A 19065-nucleotide genomic window follows, 5' to 3' on the forward strand; every position below is an offset into this window, starting at 1 on the left:
CAATCTCGGAGGAAGAAAAAGGATGAATCGATACTTCTTTAACTATATCCCAATCTGCTCCAGAATAAATATTAACCAGATTAGAGGACCTGGTTAATAAATAATAACTATCAGATCAAATGAAAAATATCCCACAACTGAAAGCTGTGAAAGAAAGGAGAACAGAGATGTGGTTATCGCAGAGATAAACCCCCGTCATGGACATAAATGAGATGTTTAGATAATACAGAGAATGGCTTGCTTCAAACTGGCAGAATCCAAACTGCTAGATCAATAAATTCAAGTGGCCCTGTAATCTCCAATGTTAGCTGTGTCCATCCTTCCCTAGAAACCATCGAGGAAATAACAGAAAATGCTAGTGATAGACATCAAGTCGAAACTGTAAACGACACAGACTCTACTCTGGCTACTTCTGCAAATCAACCCATTCCACCAACCAAACTCCAACCTTGAGACCTTTCCCATGATGTAAAAACAAATTCATGACTTCAAGGAAACCAAAACTAAGACAGTTAAAGCTTTTGTCATGGAATATCACTGGATGGAGAAGGAACAGAAGTGGTTCTTCCTTTGTGGAATTTGTTACTACCAGCTTTGGTTTAATACTCCTCCAGGAAACCTGGCTTAGAGAAAAGATCACTTTAAATGGTTGAACAACATACTCTGTGGAGGCTTCTGTTTCCTCAAATGGTGGCCGACCGAGGGGTGGTCTATCTATTTTAATTTCTGCTAATATCAAATATACTCAAATCTCTTTGGCAGATTTGGCTACTTCCATGTTAATTAAATTGAATAACACCTGGTTATTAATTATAAATGTTTATGTTCCTCCCATACGGCATAAAGAAACATTGAAGGACGCAAGGAAAATTACATTGAAAATTGATAGCTCTGTACCCTAAAGCCTCTCTGATCTTAGCAGGGGATTGCAATGCAAGAACAGGCCTAAATGAGAAAGATTTTTCTGCCCTTAATGCAGTACCTTACGTTTCTCCCCATTGAATTTCATTTTGTTTGCTTTGGCCCAGCTTTCTAGTCTATTTAGGTCATTTTGAATTTTGATCCTGCCCTCTGGAGTATTAGCTACTTCTCCTAATTTGGTGTCATCTGCAAATTTGATGAGTATGCCCCCAATTCTGTCATCCAGGTCATTGATAAAGATGTTGAATAGCACTGGGCCCTGGACAGAGCCCCACTGGACACCCCACTGGTCACTTCTCTCCAGGATGAAAAGGAGCCACTGTTGAGCACCCTTTGGGTTTGACCAGTCAACCAATTAAAAATCCATGTAAGACAAGTTGCCTTGTCTAGGTTGTTTCATGTTTTTGTTTTAGATCCTGTTTAATTTGATTAACTGCTATTAAGGGGCATAGCTATGAGATTCTATGACATGGGGTGCACTTTAAACCTTTTAATGAATGATCAGGTATTGAAATCCTATATATACATATTATCAGACATAACTCTGCCACAAGGTTCCTCTCATTCTTCAGTGCAAGAAGCAACACCTCAGCTGCCTTCTAGAAGATAAAGCAAAAAGGCTTCCAAAAGGACTGAAGCCTTGGGCAAGTCTCACTCTCTCAGCCTCAGAGGATGGCATTCTGAAAGAACCTGACAAGAAAATCCCTTCAGAGACTCCCATAAGGTCACCATGGCACGTTACAGACCGCTGGATTGCGGCGGTCTGCACCCACCCCTTTCCCCTGGGTATCGGGGCCTCAGTGGCCAGACCGGCAGCCGCTGAGGCCCTGATCCGCCGCTTTCCAGGCTGCGGGAAAGTGGCAAAAGGTCGCTTCCCCGCAGCCTGGAAAGGGGTGTCCTTGGGGCTTCAAGCCCCAAGGACACCCTGTGGTGGCGGGGAGGAGGAGAAAGGGGCTGCTTGGCCCCTTACTCCTTTAGTCCGCTGGGCACAGCTGTGTGAAGGCTGCGCCCAGCGGACCAAACCAGGAAGGAGCTCCAAAATGGAGCTCCTTCCTGATCCGCGCTAAGGGCGCACTAAGCGTATAGAGGTGGCGCAGTCGTGACGTCGTCATGGCGGCGGCCATGTGGAACGGTCGCCGCCATTTTGTGCATGCCGAGCGCGCACTAGGGTTAGGGGGGTGCAAAAGCACCGCCCCTTCCTAACTCTAGTACGCGCTCGTCACGTACTTTAAGGCCCGTCTGTAACAGGCCCAAAAGACCTGGAAGCAACTGGAAGGCAGACGCCAAGAACAACATTGGGAAAGAGGTGCAAGCCTTGCCTTGGGAAAGTGTAATGACTGGGCTCCAGTCAATGGAGGTCTTCTTCAGGCAGAAGAGGGAGGTTTATGCAAATGCAGAATGACATCACTGCTACGGAAGGCTCTCTTGACCAATCAGAGAGCAAGATGAAGGTTCTTCTGGAAGCTTCCATGAGAAGGAGATATAAGGCCTGAGAGACCAAGAGACAGTTGGGGGAATTGTGTCGGTTGGAGACCGAGAGAGAGAGAGTTAAAGAGCGGATCTTGGAAGTTAGTCTCAGAATTGGACGTTTAGGTTTATTTATTTGTTTTAATCCCTTGTATGAAATATCTTGCATGACTTATATTTATTATTTATAATACATATCTCCTTGGAGTATCTACTACTTGACGCTCCTTTTACACGTATTTTGGTTCAGTTGATGCTTGGGAAGATCAGTAAAGAAGTAGAAATAAGGTTCCTGAACTGGTCCCAGTGTAGGTTAAGGGAAATCCTTTTATAATTCACTGGGTGGAGGCAGCGTGATTTAAGGAATTTAAGGGTCTGCTGGGCTAAGAGCCATAACAGGGCTGTGGTTTGGCTGCTTGGACCCCAGGAGATCATCACAATCTCTGATCCCCGCATTGTGCAGGTCATACTCTCGATGTGGTCTTCTGTACGGAACAGGCACATCCGTGGGTGGAGGTAGTCCATATCTCCGCAATGCCATGGACCATGGACCGTTTCCTGGTCAAGGTTGGGCTGAAGGTCACTATTCCCTCCGTTGGGGGCAGAGGACCTATTAAAATGGTCCCACATAGAAGCTAGTAGAGCAATCCTTAGATCCTACAACCAGGCAGGGGGTCATCTGGTCGCACCAGCTCTAAAGTTATAGCTCAGATCCTATATGGCGCTCTGTGTGGGGATGGGATGATTCCCAATTGGTGAAACTGGAGGCCATCCAGAATACATTTTTCAAGAAATTGCTTCTACTTTCACCTGGCACACCTGCAGCTTTGGTTTGGGCTGAGGTCGGCCTCACTTCCATCAGAGCTCATATTCATTTTGCTTTATTTAACTACTGGAGATCTGTAATAGGTTCTCCGGTTAAGGTTTTTCCTAAGTTGTGTTTCCAACATTTACCAAGCTGCAAAGTCTGGAGTTTAAGATACAATAGGTTGCTTGAATCATAACTGAAAATCCTTCTATTCGGAATTTAAGAGAGAAGCTTCGTGAATACATTTTTAACCATGATGTGTATCTGGATAGACTGGCTATTAACAATTCGACATTTTCCAAATGGTTTAGATTATATAAATTGGACCATCAGATGGCTGTTTACCGAGGGAAGCTTAGATTCCCAAAGCTTAGGCAGGCTTTTACAGCTCTTCGTTTCCAAACAATGCCTTCAGCCATGATCGATGGTAGATATTCACACACACCTACGGATTCTGGTTTAGGTATTTGTGGAGCTCCACAAATCGAGGACTTGCCTCATTATCTGCTTTTTTGCTCACTATATACTGATCCAAGAACTAAATTTATGGGATCTATTCTGTCCAATTTACAGTCTAATACCACTTCTGAAAAGATTTTTTTTCTCCTGTCTGATATTGATTCTCAGGTAACTTATAAGGTTTCACTGTTTGCCTCAGCAGCAATCAAAATTCAGGCAAGGGCAATAGCGGACATAGCAGTTGATTGTCATGGGGATGATCTTATCTAAACTTTGAAGTTGTTTTTAATGTTGTTTTATTTAATTGTCTGGAATTTTATTATGTTTAATGTATAAAATTTGGATGTTAGTTATTTGATGGAGCATTTTATAATTCTGAATTTCTGTCACCGATTTTACATTTTAATCATGCGAATGGCCTTTGGCTTAAGCATTAATAAAAAAATTGATTGATTGATCTAATGCTATTGAAGCCTATTCTGTGTGATGTTCTTTATTTGGCACAAAAATCTCCCCCAAATGAGGCATCAGAAGGGAGGGTCTCTCCTCTGCCTCACTTTCCAGGAGGAAGGGGGCTCCTCAAACCCCTTTTTACCTTCAGATCCCCCTCGCCTCCATGGCCATGCCTCTCTCCAAGGGTCCCCCCTGCCCTCTTTTCTCATAATAACCTCCCAAGTACCTGGGCCCCAAGGACCCCCTGAAGGAGGGGGCAGGGAAGGAAAGAGGGAGAGGCGGACTGGCAGTTCCCCTGCCTTTCTTTGGGGGGAGATTGGGGTTTCATTCCTTCTTACCCCAACCCCTCCCACCAGAAGACCCTCCAGCCAATCCTTCAAACCAACAAGGGCTCTCCTCCACTTCCCTCCCTCAGAGCAGGCTGTGAGGGCAGCAATGGCTTCAGAGGCTGAAACTCTGCATGCACATTAGCAACCAAAGGCCACTCCTGAGTATGCGCAGGGATCGCAAGGCCCTTGCTGCTACTGCTGCTTATTCCACTCTTGGCCTTTGGAAGAAAGGAAGTAGTACGCCCTTCCTTCCTTCCTTCCTTCCTTCCTTCCTTCCTTCCTTCCTTCCTTCCAGAATGGACCGCAACCAGTGGAGCTGGACTCAGGAGAGAAAGGCTGGGAAGGCTCTGCTTTGTACATATAGCTCTGTTTCGCTGAGTGTGAGTTTGTGTGTGTGTGTGTGTGTTTGCCTCTGTTCTTATGGCTGGGAATGGAGCTGAGGACTGAGGAGAGAAGAAAGTGTCAGTTTTGTGCAAATTCACAACTTCTGTCCATCAATGACAAGGTTTCCCATGACATTCTTGCAAATAAGCTTGTAAAATGTGCACTAGACAAGGTAACTGTTACATGGATTTGTAATTGGTTGACCGGCCGAACCCAAAGGCTGCTCAACAATGGCTCCTTTTCATCCTGGAGAGAAGTGACCAGTGGGGTCCCACAGGGCTCTGTCCTGGGCCCAGTGCTATTCAACATCTTTATCAATGACCTGGATGACAGAATTGGGAGCATACTTATCAAATTTGCAGATGACACCAAATTAGGAGGAATAGCTAATACCCCAGAGGATCAAGATTCAAAATGACCTGAATAGACTAGAAAGCTGGGCCAAAGCTAACAAAATGAAATTCAACATGGAGAAATGTAAGGTATTGCACTTAGGGCAGAAAAATAAAATGCACAGATATAGGATGGGTGACACCTGGCTGAATGAAACTACGTGTGAAAGGGATCTAGGAGTCCAAGTAGACCACAAGTTGAACATGAGTGAACAGTGTGATGCGGCAGCTAAAAAGGCCAATGCAATTTTAGGCTGCATCAATAAAAGTATAGTGCCTAGATCAAGAGAAGTAATAGTGCCACTGTATTCTGCTTTGGTCAGGCCCCACCTAGAATATTGTGTCCAGTTCTGGGCGCCACAATTCAGAAAAGACATTGAGAAACTGGAGCATGTCCAAAGGAGGGCGACAAAAATGGTGAAGGGTCTGGAAACCATGCCCTATGAGGAATGACTTAGGGAGCTTGGGATGTTTAGCCTGGAGAAAAGAAGGTTAAGAGGTGATATGATAGCCCTGTTTAAATATTTGAAAGGATGTCATATTGAAGAGGGAGCAAGCTTGATTTCTGCTGCTTCAGAGAACATGACTCGGAACAATGGATGCAAGCTGCAGGAAAAGAGATTCCACCTCAACGTTAGGAGGAACTTTGTGACAGTAAGGGCTGTTCGACAGTGGAATGCACTCCCTCGGAGGGTGATAGAGTCTCCTTCCTTGGAGGTCTTTAAACAGAGGCTGGATGGCCATCTGTCAGGGATACTTTGATTTGGATTTCCTGCATGGCAGGGGGTTGGACTGGATGGCCCTAGTGGTCTCTTCCAACTCTACAATTCTATGATTCTATGATTCTACGAATGAGTCCAGTGTGTTGAAACAGCAAAGAACTTTATTAAGAACACATAGTGAGAAATTCAGCTTTTAAATCAGAGCTGCCCTCCCCAAGCCAAAGAATACATTAAATCCCTAAAACCAAAAACTCCAACCTCTTCCAAACCTAGCCCCCACCTCCAATCCCCACAGTCTACGCCTCATAGGTAAAAAAGCCCCCTTTGCCATGCCCAGAAACTAGCCCTCTTTATGTTAATACTCACTGCCAACTTTCTTCATCCACCATCCCACGAATTCCAAAAGCTATCATTCCCTTAACTATTCTAGCCAGCTGCAACAAATCCCACCCCTCTATCTAGCTAACCTATTCCACAGCCCATAATCCCCAGCCAAATTTATAAACTAAAGCAAAGAAATATACTAATAGCAATTAAAACCAAACCTTAACAAAATATAACTTTAAAACTTAAACAGACATATGGACACACAAACCTAACACACAAAATCACAAGGGTCTTTTCTTATCACCAGCGCATTGAAAATATATTCTTTGTATTCCTTCTTGAGAAAAATAATGTCATTTCACGTCTGGGATTTGTGTGGCTTCTCTCCAATGTGGACTCTCTGATGTATCACTAGGTTTGACCTCTGAGAAAAACCTTTCCCACACTGCTGGCATTTGTATGGCTTCTCTCCAGTGTGGACTCTCTGATGTATCACTAGGTAAGATTTCGACAAAAAACATTTCTCACAATGCTGGCATTTCTACGGATTCTCTCCAGTGTGGCCTCTCTGATGTATCACTAGGTAATATTTCGACGAAAAACATTTCCCACAATGCTGGCATTTGTATGGCTTCTCTCCAGTGTGGCCTCTCTGATGTATCACTAGGTTTGATTTCGACGAAAAACATTTCCCACAATGCTGGCATTTGTATGGATCATCTCCAGTGTGGCCTCTCTGATGTATCACTAGGCTTGACCTCTGAGAAAAACATTTCCCACAATGCTGGCATTTGTATGGCTTCTCTCCAGTGTGACCTGTCTGATGTATCACTAGAATTGATTTACGAGAAAAACATTTCCCACAATGCTGGCATTTGTATGGTTTCTCTCCAGTGTGGACTCTCTGATGTATCACTAGGTAAGATTTCGATGAAAAACATTTCCCACAATGTTTGCATTTGTATGGCTTTGCTCCTGTGTGGATTCTCTGATGTATGACAAGGATTGACTTGTAAGCAAAACATTTCCCACAGTGGTGGCATTTATGTGACTTCTTTGCTGTGTGGACTCTCTGATGACTCAAATGTTCTTCTGTAAAGAAGGACAATGACAGATAAGACTGAAAATCAGAGTTAAGAGAGGAGGGTGTTACCCCATGATTTAGCCCTCATTAACCCCTCCTTATTTGAGATTAAATTAATAAATTTGCTGTGAGTAACCCAACCATGACCCTTCTGCTTATGACCCTAAATCCATGGAACGATTGTATCCTTACTCATAGGAGCTACCAAGGAAGAGCCTGTATGGGGACTGCCTTGAGGGAATCCGTGGAAGCAGATAGTCAAAGGCCTCTTGAAACAATATTCCATGAAACATGTGCCAAAATACTTTGATTGACAGGTGGCATCATATTCTGTGAGAGTGCCATAGAGTGCTGAGTCAGAGCCCAAGGCATGATGGAAGCTAACTGCAGAGGTCACTTCATGCTGTTTGGCACCAGGATGTGACTCACAACCAATACAGTATACAGCTCACATGCAGATTGGTGTGGATTGGATTGGAGTTGTGTGTACAAGAGATGGTGAAGTTGAAGGAACTCGGAGAGGAGAGCTTGCAAATATTTCTATTATTTTGTAACTCAAGATAGATTTTTAGTGTAAAAAGTGGTCAGTGCATTGCAAATATCTATATCTGGATATTTGCTTCCGTACTCTGCTATGTTATTGTTGAGCTGCATCTGGGAGTGTCACCCTCAGATTGTGGTGTATATTGGCTTGTGAACACGATAGGAATTCAGAGCCAAGAAGGACCGAGAGCCAGTGTGCTAATCCTTTTTGTCTGATTTATTTGCTCCAAGCACCCATTGCATTCAATTTGGTTTCAGACCATTCTTCCCCCCAGGACATATCCTAAAGCGATTTAAACCCTTTTGAACACTCGGTTTCTGCCCCCAAGCAACAATTACCGTCTAAATATCTGCCCTGGGTGGCTGTTCTTTGACTTCAGTCCAATTACAGACAGACAGTCTGTGGGTTTACTTGGCTAAGCACCTCAATGAAGCCGCCAACCCCACTTGTCGCATGAGCTCCTGACTTCTCTTCCCATTTCGAACCCTCAGCAATTGGAATCAAGATCCGCCTAGGTAAAGTATTACCATTAAGAAAGTCTTACATCTCTTGACCACTCCGACCTGTTATCTAGTTCTTGTGCGTGTGTGTGAACACTTACGTGTGTGTGTGTGTATTATGCTTTTCCCCTCAATAAAACAAAACAAAACAAAAACCCTATTTCAAATGCCTTTGGAGTTCTGTGTGCTTCCAGGCCTGGTATAGTTAAGCTGAATCCCACGGTCGCTCTTGCCCCAACCAAACTTTATCTCTCCTTTCAACTAAGTACCTAATTCCCCTAAAAGCATAGCACTTGCAGCTGTCCTCCCCAGACTCCAGCATTCTGGGTAACAAAGGGCCTCTTGAATCAACCATGGAACTAAGCAAGCTCAGGCAGGAAAAGAAACATTAGAGAACATTGCCATTGTTGTCTAAACCATTGCAGGGCCAACAGAGGGATTTTACCCAAGAAGACTCTCCAGAGTCTCAAAAGGCTTGAAGAGGGGCCAAAAAAGCCAGGAATCTTGGTCAGGGATGGGCTGAGGAGCATTTGGAATCAAAAAGCATTTATCTCCATGGTTCCTTCCCACAAAATCCTAGAATTGACAGTTTAGGATAGGATATTTAGAATCCTTAGAAAGTGGAGAGCAACAATGACTCACTAAACTACAAATTCCAAGATTTCACAGAAAGCTGCTACAACAAACTATGTGTGAAAGGGATCTATGAGTCCTGGTAGACCACAACTTAAACCTGGGTCAACAGTTTGATGCAGCAGCTAAAAAGGCCAATGTGATTCAAGGCTGCATAAATATGGGTATAGTGTTATGGCAGGGGGTTGGACTGGATGGCCTTTCTAGTTTCTTTCAACTCTTTGATTCTGTGTTATAGATTAAGGGAAGTAATAGTGCAATTCTGTTCTACTTTGGTCAGGCCCTCACTTGGAATACTGTGTCCATTTCTGGTCACCACAATTCAAAAAGGATGTTGAGAAGCTGGAGTTTATCCAAAGGAGGGCAATAAAAATGGTGAAGGGTTTGGAAACCATCAAGCCCTATGAGGAGTGGTTTAGGGATCTGGGAATGTTTAGCCTGGAGAAGAGAAGGTTAAGAGTGGATAGCCCTGTTCAAATATTTGAAGAGATACTGCTGCTCTAGAGCAAAGGACATAGAACAATGGAAGCAAGGCACAGGAAAAGAGGTTCCACCAAAACATTAGGAAGAACTTCCTGACAGTAAGAGCTATTCAACAGTGGAATATACTCCCTCAGAGCATGGTGGCATCTCATTATTTTGTTATTATTATTATTATTATTATTAATTTCTAAAGTGCTCCTTCTTTGAAGGTCTTTAAAGGTCTTTGAAGGTCTTTAAACAAAGGCTAGGTGGCCATCTGCTGGTGATGCTTACAATGTGTTTCCTGCATGGCAAGGGGTTGAATTAGATGGTTCTTGTTATCTGTTTAAGGTCTTTGATTCTATAATTCTAAAGTGGAATCATAGTGCCATGATAACGTAGAATGAAAGGGCCCTCAGTCTTCATAGTAAGGGCAATGAATTCAGCTTCCTTACCCACAGAGGCCACATTCTCGTAATTCTCCATCATCACATCCTTGTACATAAGTCTCTGCTTCTTCGTCAGCAGTTTCCATTCATCCTCAGTGAAATATACCGCCACATCCGCAAAGGTTACCTGCAATAGAAAATAGCCCTCATCCAGAGAATGACTAATAAAAGGAGAGGGAGAAGCACATGATGCATCCCAAAAATTATTTGATCACCTCAGAATTTAGTCCAGGAAATAAACTTTAATTGCTGTTAGCAAGAAAAAAGCTACTGCCTTTGAGATCCAGTTTGTCTCAAATTCTTCCAATACAATATACAATATAATAAAAAATATAATTTAAGCCATGGCTGGGATATTGAGGATGGATTAGGATACTGACTATACCAAAATGTATCGTACATTTAGCCTCCAAAGATTATAGTGCATTTAGCCATTTGTTGCCAAATTTCAGAGGCGAATGTCATTTTTAAAAAGCAACAGCAGAAAGTGGTGAAGATGGACAAAGTTGTTTATGAAGAAGATCACACAAGTGGGAAAGGGCACAACACTTTGTTTTTGCCTCAGACTCCTAGCAAGGGCAAGTCCCTGCCCCCTTCTTTCTTCTCCAACCCCCACTTTTGAGTTGATGGGCTGCAAACTCCTTGGCAAACATTATGCAGAAATTGAAATGAGCTGAAGAATTGGTAAAGTGGGAGAAGAAGAGAGAAACCAGGACATTTTAAAAGCCCTCGAAATATTGGGACGACAGAGGATTAACCAGGACTGTCTCTGCCAAACTCAGACAGTACTTTATTTGCTTCCTTTCATAAATTGGCCCAGCAGTGACCCAGATGAAGCTAATAGAATAGTGACTCACCAAAGAGTTGTTGTACCTCGGCAGCCTCCTTCTCTTGGAGCCCAACTCCCTTCGATTGGCCTCTGTGTTGGCCATCAGGTGGGCAGGGGTCCTGGTGGTCCTGTACTTGGGTCACTTCCAGAAAGAGAGGCCCCAAAGCCGTGTACAAGGAGGCCGAGATGAAGGTCCTGAGAAAAGGGCCCAGAGTTAGGATTGGTTTGGCAAGAAACCCTGCAGCACTCAAAGAGACAGAGAACAGCATCCTGCTGGTGACACACGCAGATGACATATGCCTCCTTTGGGCCGGTGCAGAGGTGGGCATTTGATTCCTAGCCTGATTCCACAGGGAGCAACACAGGAGCATAGAGGGTTCTGCTGGGTCAGGCTTTCTGGCCTAGTGGCCTCCCATTCTCCCATTGGCCAAAGCAGTTGCCCTCCATCCCCCAGGGAGTTCCCCGGTCAAGCAGGGCAGGAAAGGAGCTCTCTAGTTGCCCCCCTTCCATAGGATCCAGCCCTCCTCCCAGGATCCGGGGGGGGGGGGCACCAGAGGATTGAGCTGATGTGAAGGGAACAACCAATTCCCATGGCAGCCTTCTACATGCAGAGAAGTCACAATTCTGAGAGTGACTCTGCCCATGTGGAGAGTGCCTATTTTCCACACTGTTGCCTGGCCATCTTGGCTTGGGAATGTCCTGTTCTAGCCACAAGTAGGACTAAATCTTAGCCTGTATCCAATCCTATACTTAGTCCTGATCAAAGTAGAATCACTCAGTCTCTTGGATTTACCTATAGATTGACTCACCAGTCAATTACGGGTTGAGTCGGTCTACGCTAGGTTTAACCAACAGGATTCAGGCCTCCTCAGACTTTAAATTCCGATAAGTTGCAATAGAATGTAGAAAATATATATACATAATTATGCATTGTATAAAATTCATTGTATGTACTTTAGTTTCAATAAAAATTATTTTTTAAAAAGACTTTAAAGGCAGGAATGTTAATTTTTCCATTCTGCGTCATCATCACTGATGAGAATTTGATTTCTCTTTCATGCAGAGGAAGAGGAGGAGGACCACCTTCTTTATGGAAAGATTAAAGAGCAGATCATTAAACAGAGAGTCTGTGAACATCTAGAAAGCAATGCCATAATCACAAAGAGTCAATATTAGTTTCAGAGAAAGAAGTCATGCCTGACAAATCTAATCTCGGTAGATGATCCTGGTAGATGAAGATAATGCTATGGATATAGTATATCTTGATTTCAGTAAGGCCTTGGTAGATGAAGGGAATGCTAGGGATATAGTATATCTTGATTTCAGAAAAGTTCCCCATGTCATTCTTGCAAAGAAGCGATTTTGGGCTGCATCAATAGAAGTATAATGTCTAGATCAAGGGAAGTAATAGTGCCACTCTATTCGGCTCTGGTCAGGTCCCACCTGGAACATTTTGTCCGGTTCTGGGCACCACAATTCAAAAAGGATGTTGAGAAACTGGAGTGTGTCCAAAGGAGGGCAACTAAAGTGGTGCAGGATTTGGAAACCATGACCTATGAGGAATGACTTAGGGAGCTGGGGATGTTTAGCCTGGAGAAGATAAAGTTAACAGGTGATATGATAGCTCTGTTTAAATTTTTGAAGGGATGTCATATTGAGGAGGGAACAAGCTTGTTTTCTGCTGCTCCAGAGAACAGGATCCAGAACAATGGATGCAAGCTACAGGAAAGAAATTCCAGCTCAACATTAGGAGGAACTTCCTGATAGTAAGGGCTGTTCGAGAGTGGAACACAGTTCTTCCTTGAAGTGCAGTGGAGTCTCCTTCCTTTGAGGTCTTTAAGCTGAGGCTGGGTGGCCATCTGTCAGGGATGCTTTGATTGAGAGTTCCTGCATGGCAAAATGGGGTTGGACTCGATGGCCCTTGAGGTCTCTCTCAACTCTATGATTCTTTGATTCTATTATTTATATTCCAGGTGGAGAAACACTGGCCCCTGGCCTGGATAAGACCTGTATTTTTTCAATGATCTGATCAATGGCCTCCCCTTATCATGCCCCCTTCCCCATTTAGACACTGGTGAAAATAATCATTTCATTTTTGCAAATGAGAAAAATCTCTGAGTTTAACTGCTGTGTTAATAATAATAATAATAATAATAATAAAAATTATGTGTATACCACCTTTCCAAAAAGATCAAAGCAGTTTACAAATGTACAATTACAAGATTTGTGTGTTTGTGTGTGTCAGTCATAGCAGGAGCATGAGGTATGTACCTCCTCCCTCTGTTTGCTAAAGCCACACAGAAATTGAGGCATGTACATTTGTGTGCAGTGTTTCTGAAAGGATCTATTGTCAAAATCACAATTTCTTCACTTTTCCTTGTATATTTTTTAAAAAGATGCACACTGCTGAATATGCTGCACTTGATATAACAAATATCTATAAATGTATAGGTTTATGAGTGAAGATTGCAGCCTGGATTATGCTCATTTTTGGGAAGTGAAGACCTATGTAAATTCATTTTATAAACCCAGAGGAAAAAATACCTCACAAAGTTCTAGTAAACAACACGTACACACAGTCCCCATAAAAAGGACTCACTGACGCACTGTGTCTTTGGGGTCTGGAATCTCACTTCCACATTCTGGGAAGACAATGCTGCCAGAAGCTGAATTTGGGACTTTATGCCTGCAAAGCATGGGATCGCTGTCTCAGCTGCAGCCCTTCCACACAATCCTGGACTGAAGCATTTAAACAAAGGACCTCTTCCAGTTCCAGGAATAAAGGCCTACCTTCAGTACAAAGACCCTGATTCCTGCAGCCCCAGAAAGGGCTCTTCTGCAGTCCTTTAAGGCCGGAGCTTCCCTGGGTCAGAGGCAGTCTCCTCAGCCGTAGAGAAGGGTTGCTCTGAATGCGAAGGAGGAGGAGGTCCACAGGGCTGAGGGAGGAAAGGCAATGGGAAAAGGTCAGTGCCAATGGCCATGGAGGGCAGAAGGTGACAATGCCTAGGAAACTCCTCTGAGTCCCAGCCATTCTAGGAATGAGTGGCAGGAGTGAGTCCAGGGGGCTGAGGGGGTCTCCTTTCCCAAAGGGGGGGGCAAGGACCGGTGGACCCTCCCCAGCTAGGGTCCAAAGGGAGGGTCTCTTCCTCTACCTCTTTCTCCCAGCCCCCAAAGCCCAGCCTCCGCACTGGCCCTGGGTCCCCTGCCTCCCCTTTCTCAGACCCCTTCCTTCCTTCCTTCCTTCCTTCCTTCCTTCCTTCCTTCCTTCCTTCCTTCTCCCCAAAATGGAGGGCCAGAGGCAGAAAGGGACACACTGCCTTCCTTTTGGCCCAAGGAGCCTCGCCTCCTTCTCACTCTGGAGCCTCAGGGAGGGAAAGAGGAGCCTCTTGGTTCAACTGAGGAGGCCTCAGAGAAGGTTCCGGAACATTATACCCCATAGTCACAAGCAGCACAAAATGGCTGCCAGAACCCAAAACGGTTGCTTCTGCGTCAGTGCGTGGCAGATGGCAGTTTGAGGCCTTCAGGGAACCCAAAATGGAGGATGAAAGGGCCCCAAAGTCGGAAGGGACCCCAAACAGGATTTCTGAACCTAAACAACACAGAAAGGTTTTCCTGATCGCACCCGATGGCTGTGAGAACACAAAAAGTCCCCAAACAGGATTTCTGAACGTTAACAACAGCTAAATATTTTCCTGATGCTATTGAAAGGAGGAACCTGATCCCCTCCTTAATTACAATCAATAGTGAAAGATATTGATATTAATATCAAGAGTGCCCATCGTCCACAACCCAGCTCAGGTCTTGACCGCTCAGGGAGGCCAGTCCAGCTGCAGGACTGGGACCACTTTAGCTGCCCTGGCTCAGTGCTAGGGAATTCTGGCAGTCCCTCCCTCCCAACACTTTCTCATTTCCCCCCAAAACCAGCGCAAAGCTGGCAGAGGGAAAGAGGTTTTAAAGCAGCATTTAAATCTGCCATATTTGTTTTTAAAAGACTAAATGTCCCAAATGCTATTATCAGTTTTGTAGCTATTATTACAGAAAGATGTAGAGTGCAAACTCCTCAAGTACCTTTGTTTTTTGGAGTGAGATGGGCTTTTCCAATTGACTCACTGTGATGATCTCCGGTGGTCCAAGAAGCCAAACTGCAGCCCTGTAATAATAATAATAATAATAATAATAATAATAATAATACTTTTATACCGCTCTTTCTTCAGCCAAAAGGCTATCAAAGTGGCTTACAAATTGTTACATTCCTTAAATCACGCTGCCACCTCCCACTGATTTATTTTTTAATTTTTAAAAATATTTTATTATTAAAACATATATACAAACACACATATATCAATCTTCATATACAAACACACACATACATATATATATATACACACACACATACCTACTTATGCATTTCTATTTTACATATTCATCTTTCATCCTTTATTTATACTAACAAAAATATTCTAAAGAGGGGTCACTTTTCTCTTGCCTCAGCTCTTACTCTAACCTTTATCTCTCCACTTTAATCCTTTCCAAAACACACACACACTCTCTCTCTCTCTCTCTCCACCTCCCAGTGAAATATAAAAGGATTTCCCTTAACCTACACTGGGACCAGTTAAGGAGACTTATTTCTACTTTTTTACTGATCTTCCCAAGCATCAACCGAGCCAAATCATGTGTAAAAGGAGCGTTGAGTAGTAGATACTCCAAGGAGATATTTACTATAAATAACAAAACATAACTAAAATATAAGTCATACAAGATATTAAGAGTCTTGCAGGTACAATATTTGTAAGTATATAATATTCAATTCCTACAAGCTATTATAATAATAAATAAACCTAAACATCCAATTCTGAGACTAACTTCCAAGATGCGCTCTTTAACTCTCTCTCTCTCGATCTCCAACCGACACAATTCCCCCAACTGTCTCTTGGTCTCTCAGGCCTTATATCTCCTTCTCACGGAAGTTTCCAGAAGAACCTTTATCTTGCTCTCTGATTGGTCAAGAGAGCCTTCCGTAGCAGTGATGTCACTCTGCATTTGCATAAACCTCCCTTTACTGCCTGAAAAAGACTTCCATTGACTGGAGCCCAGTCATTGCACTTGCCCAAGGCAAGGCTTGCACCTATTTCCCAATGTTGTTCTTGGGGTCTGCCTTCCAGTTGTTTCCAGGTCTTATGGTGACCTTATGGGAGTCTCTGAAAGGGTTTTCTTGGCTGGTTTCTTCAGAGTGGGTTTCCCATGGCCATCCTCTGAGGCTGAGAGAGTGTGACTTGCCCAAGGCTTCAGTCCTTTTGGAAGCCTTTTTGCTTTATCTTCTAGAAGGCAGCTGAAGTGTTGCTTCTTGCTCTGAAGAATGAGAGGAACCTTGTGGCATCCAAAAGGCTAACATTCTCTGGAGTTATGTCTGATAATATGAATATATAGGATTGCAATGCCTGTTCATTTATTAAAAGGTTTATAGTGCACCCCATATCATAGAATCTCATAGATATGTCCCTTAATAGCATTTAACCAAATTAAACAGTACTGTATATAAAACAAAAACATGAAACAAGCTGGACAAGAGGCCTCCAGGCTGCACCTGGCCCTTTCGCATTGGGGGCGGCAGTGGAGCTGCGGCTGCAAGGAGGCCAAGCCTCAGACTCCTCTCCGCCGTCGCTGCCGGCACCTCCTGTGTTGGTGGCAGTGGAGAGGAGGCCAAGGAGAATGCCAGAGGCCTCCTCTTTGCCGCCGCCTCTGTCTCTGTGCGAGGGCCATGTGGGGCTACTGGAGGCCAAGAGGCCTCCAAGTCACCACCCGGCCCTTCTGCGGTGGCAGCATCGGGGGCGTGCAGGCCGAGATGGAGAGGAGGCCTCTGGTGCTGCTCCTCCGCCTCCTCTTCGCTGCCACCGCCACAATCACTGCCACCTCTGCGGAAGGACCAGATGGTGGGCTGGAGGCCCCCACGCGACCTTTCCCCCGACCGTGGCGGCGGGGAGGGAAAAAGTTGGGGAGGGAAGGGGAGGGGAGGGGAGGAGAGGAGAGGGACTTTTGTCCCAAATGTCTGCACGCATGGACTTGAGCATACGCGGATTTTGGTATACGCTCCAGGGGCCCACTGAATTCGCAAGCAAAGGAGAGCCAAGAGAGCCCTGGAGAGCCTTGCCTTGCGTGGCTCTGGATCTCTGATACCGCAACAAACTATAAATCCCAAGATTCCACAGGATGGAGCCAGGAGAGTTAAAGCGGTTTCGATCTGAATTATTTCTTCAGTGCAGATACGGCCTGAGTCAGTTGTAAAAGTGTAGAAGCACCAAAGGCTGATTTTTACCCTTAAAAATGGTTCTACTTTTTAAAAGATAAGCAGTTTGTTTTTCTGTCTAATCCTTATTTTTGTTCTTCTTGTTTTGTTTGTTTGTTTCATTCTTGGTAATATGAGATGGTCTGGTCTGCCTCCTTCCTTCTTGCCTGCAAATCTCTTAATAAGAAAAGGGAGGAGTATTTTAAAATCTCCCAAAGGAGCTCTTTTTGGCCTCCTCTTAGAAGCCAAAGCCCAATATTTGTGAAGAATAACAAGGCTTCTATTAAAACCATCCTCCCCATTTCTGTATAAGAAACCCCTCTCTGGAAAGAGACACAAAAGACACACCAAGAAACACACTGACTCCCTTTTGGCCCAAGGAGCCTGGCCTCCTTCTCTCTCTGGAGCCTCAGGAGAGAAAGAGGAGGCTCTATTCAACTGAGGCTTCAGAGGTTCTGGAATATTATTCCCCACAGTCACAAACAGCAGAAAATGGCCGCCGGAACACAAAATGGCTGCCTCTGCCTCAGCACTTGGCACTTGGCAGGTGGAGGCCTTTAGGGAATCCCTAATGCAAGATGAAAGGGACGCAAAGTCAGAAGGGACCCCAAAGAGGGTGGCCAGAGGCCTGGACTGCAAAGGACCTCCCTTCTTAACCACTTCTGAGCCTAGAATAAGATGGAGGCTTTTAAGTTCTGCAGAATTCTTTTGGTCTAGAGAGGCTGAAGCGGGGAAGGCGAGGGCCGAAAGTCCCAAATGGGGTTAGGACACACTGCTTTAATTAGTGTCAACTGAGTTTGAAGCAAAGTCATTTGTCCTCTATAAAATGGGAAGAGAAGAAAATCTGAGAGCCCTAGAATTGGAAATGATCCCCCAAGGGCCATCCAGTCCAGCCCCCTTCTGCCATGCAGGAATACACAGACTCCTAGACCCCCAAGGGCCATCCAGTCCAGCCTCCTTCTGCCATGCAGGAATACACAGACTCCTAGACCCCCAAGGGCCATCCAGTCCAGCCCCCTTCTGCCATGCAGGAATACACAGACTCCTAGACCCCCAAGGGCCATCCAGTCCAGCCTCCTTCTGCCATGCAGGAATACACAGACTCCTAGACCCCCAAGGGCCATCCAGTCCAGCCTCCTTCTGCCATGCAGGAATACACAGAATCCTAGACCCCAAGGGCCATCCAGTCCAGCCTCCTTCTGCCATGCAGGAATACACAGAATCCTAGACCCCAAGGGCCATCCAGTCCATCCCCTTGTGCTATGCAGGAATACCCAAAATCCTAGACCACGAAGAGCCATGCAGTCCAGCCTCCTTCTGCCATGCAGGAATACACAGACTCCTAGACCCCCAAGGGCCATCCAGTCCAGCCTCCTTCTTCCATGCAGGAATACACAGAATCCCAGACCTCCAAGGGCCATCCAGTCCAGCCTCCTTCTTCCATGCAGGAATACACAGAATCCCAGACCTCCAAGGACCATCCAGTCCATCCCCCTTGTGCTATGCAGGAATACCCAAAATCCTAGACTACAAAGGGCCATCCAGTCCAGCCTACTTCTATGCAGGAATACACAGAATCCCAGACCTCCAAGGGCCATCCAGTCCAGCCTCCTTCTTCCATGCAGGAATACACAGAATCCTAGAGTTGGGGGGAGATCCTGGCAGGGAGGGCAGTGAAAAGAGATCCTTAGAAGGAGGGAGGATTGAGAGATATAGTTCTGGAAATCACGTTGTTAAAGACTCCTTGGTTTTTTGCCTTTGCCACCCTCTGAAGCTAAGCAAACGAGATCTGAACTCTGGTCTCCAGAGTCTTAGTCCAGCAACAAAAGGCTTCCTCTGAACACTGTATTTCCAGGAAACCAAATCATGTCCTGGGTGACTCTGGAGCCCAGGGTTCGAGTACAGGCTTGGCTGTATAAACCCACTGGATGAACTGGGGCAATAAGCCACACTCTCTCAGCCGTCAGTGGATGGATATCACTCTTAAGAAATCTTGCCAAGGCACACTGCAATAAC

This window comes from Sceloporus occidentalis, unplaced genomic scaffold (assembly GCF_023333645.1).
Source record: "Sceloporus occidentalis isolate IW3139 unplaced genomic scaffold, rSceOcc1.0.p SCAF_21, whole genome shotgun sequence".
Lineage (NCBI taxonomy): Eukaryota > Metazoa > Chordata > Lepidosauria > Squamata > Phrynosomatidae > Sceloporus > Sceloporus occidentalis.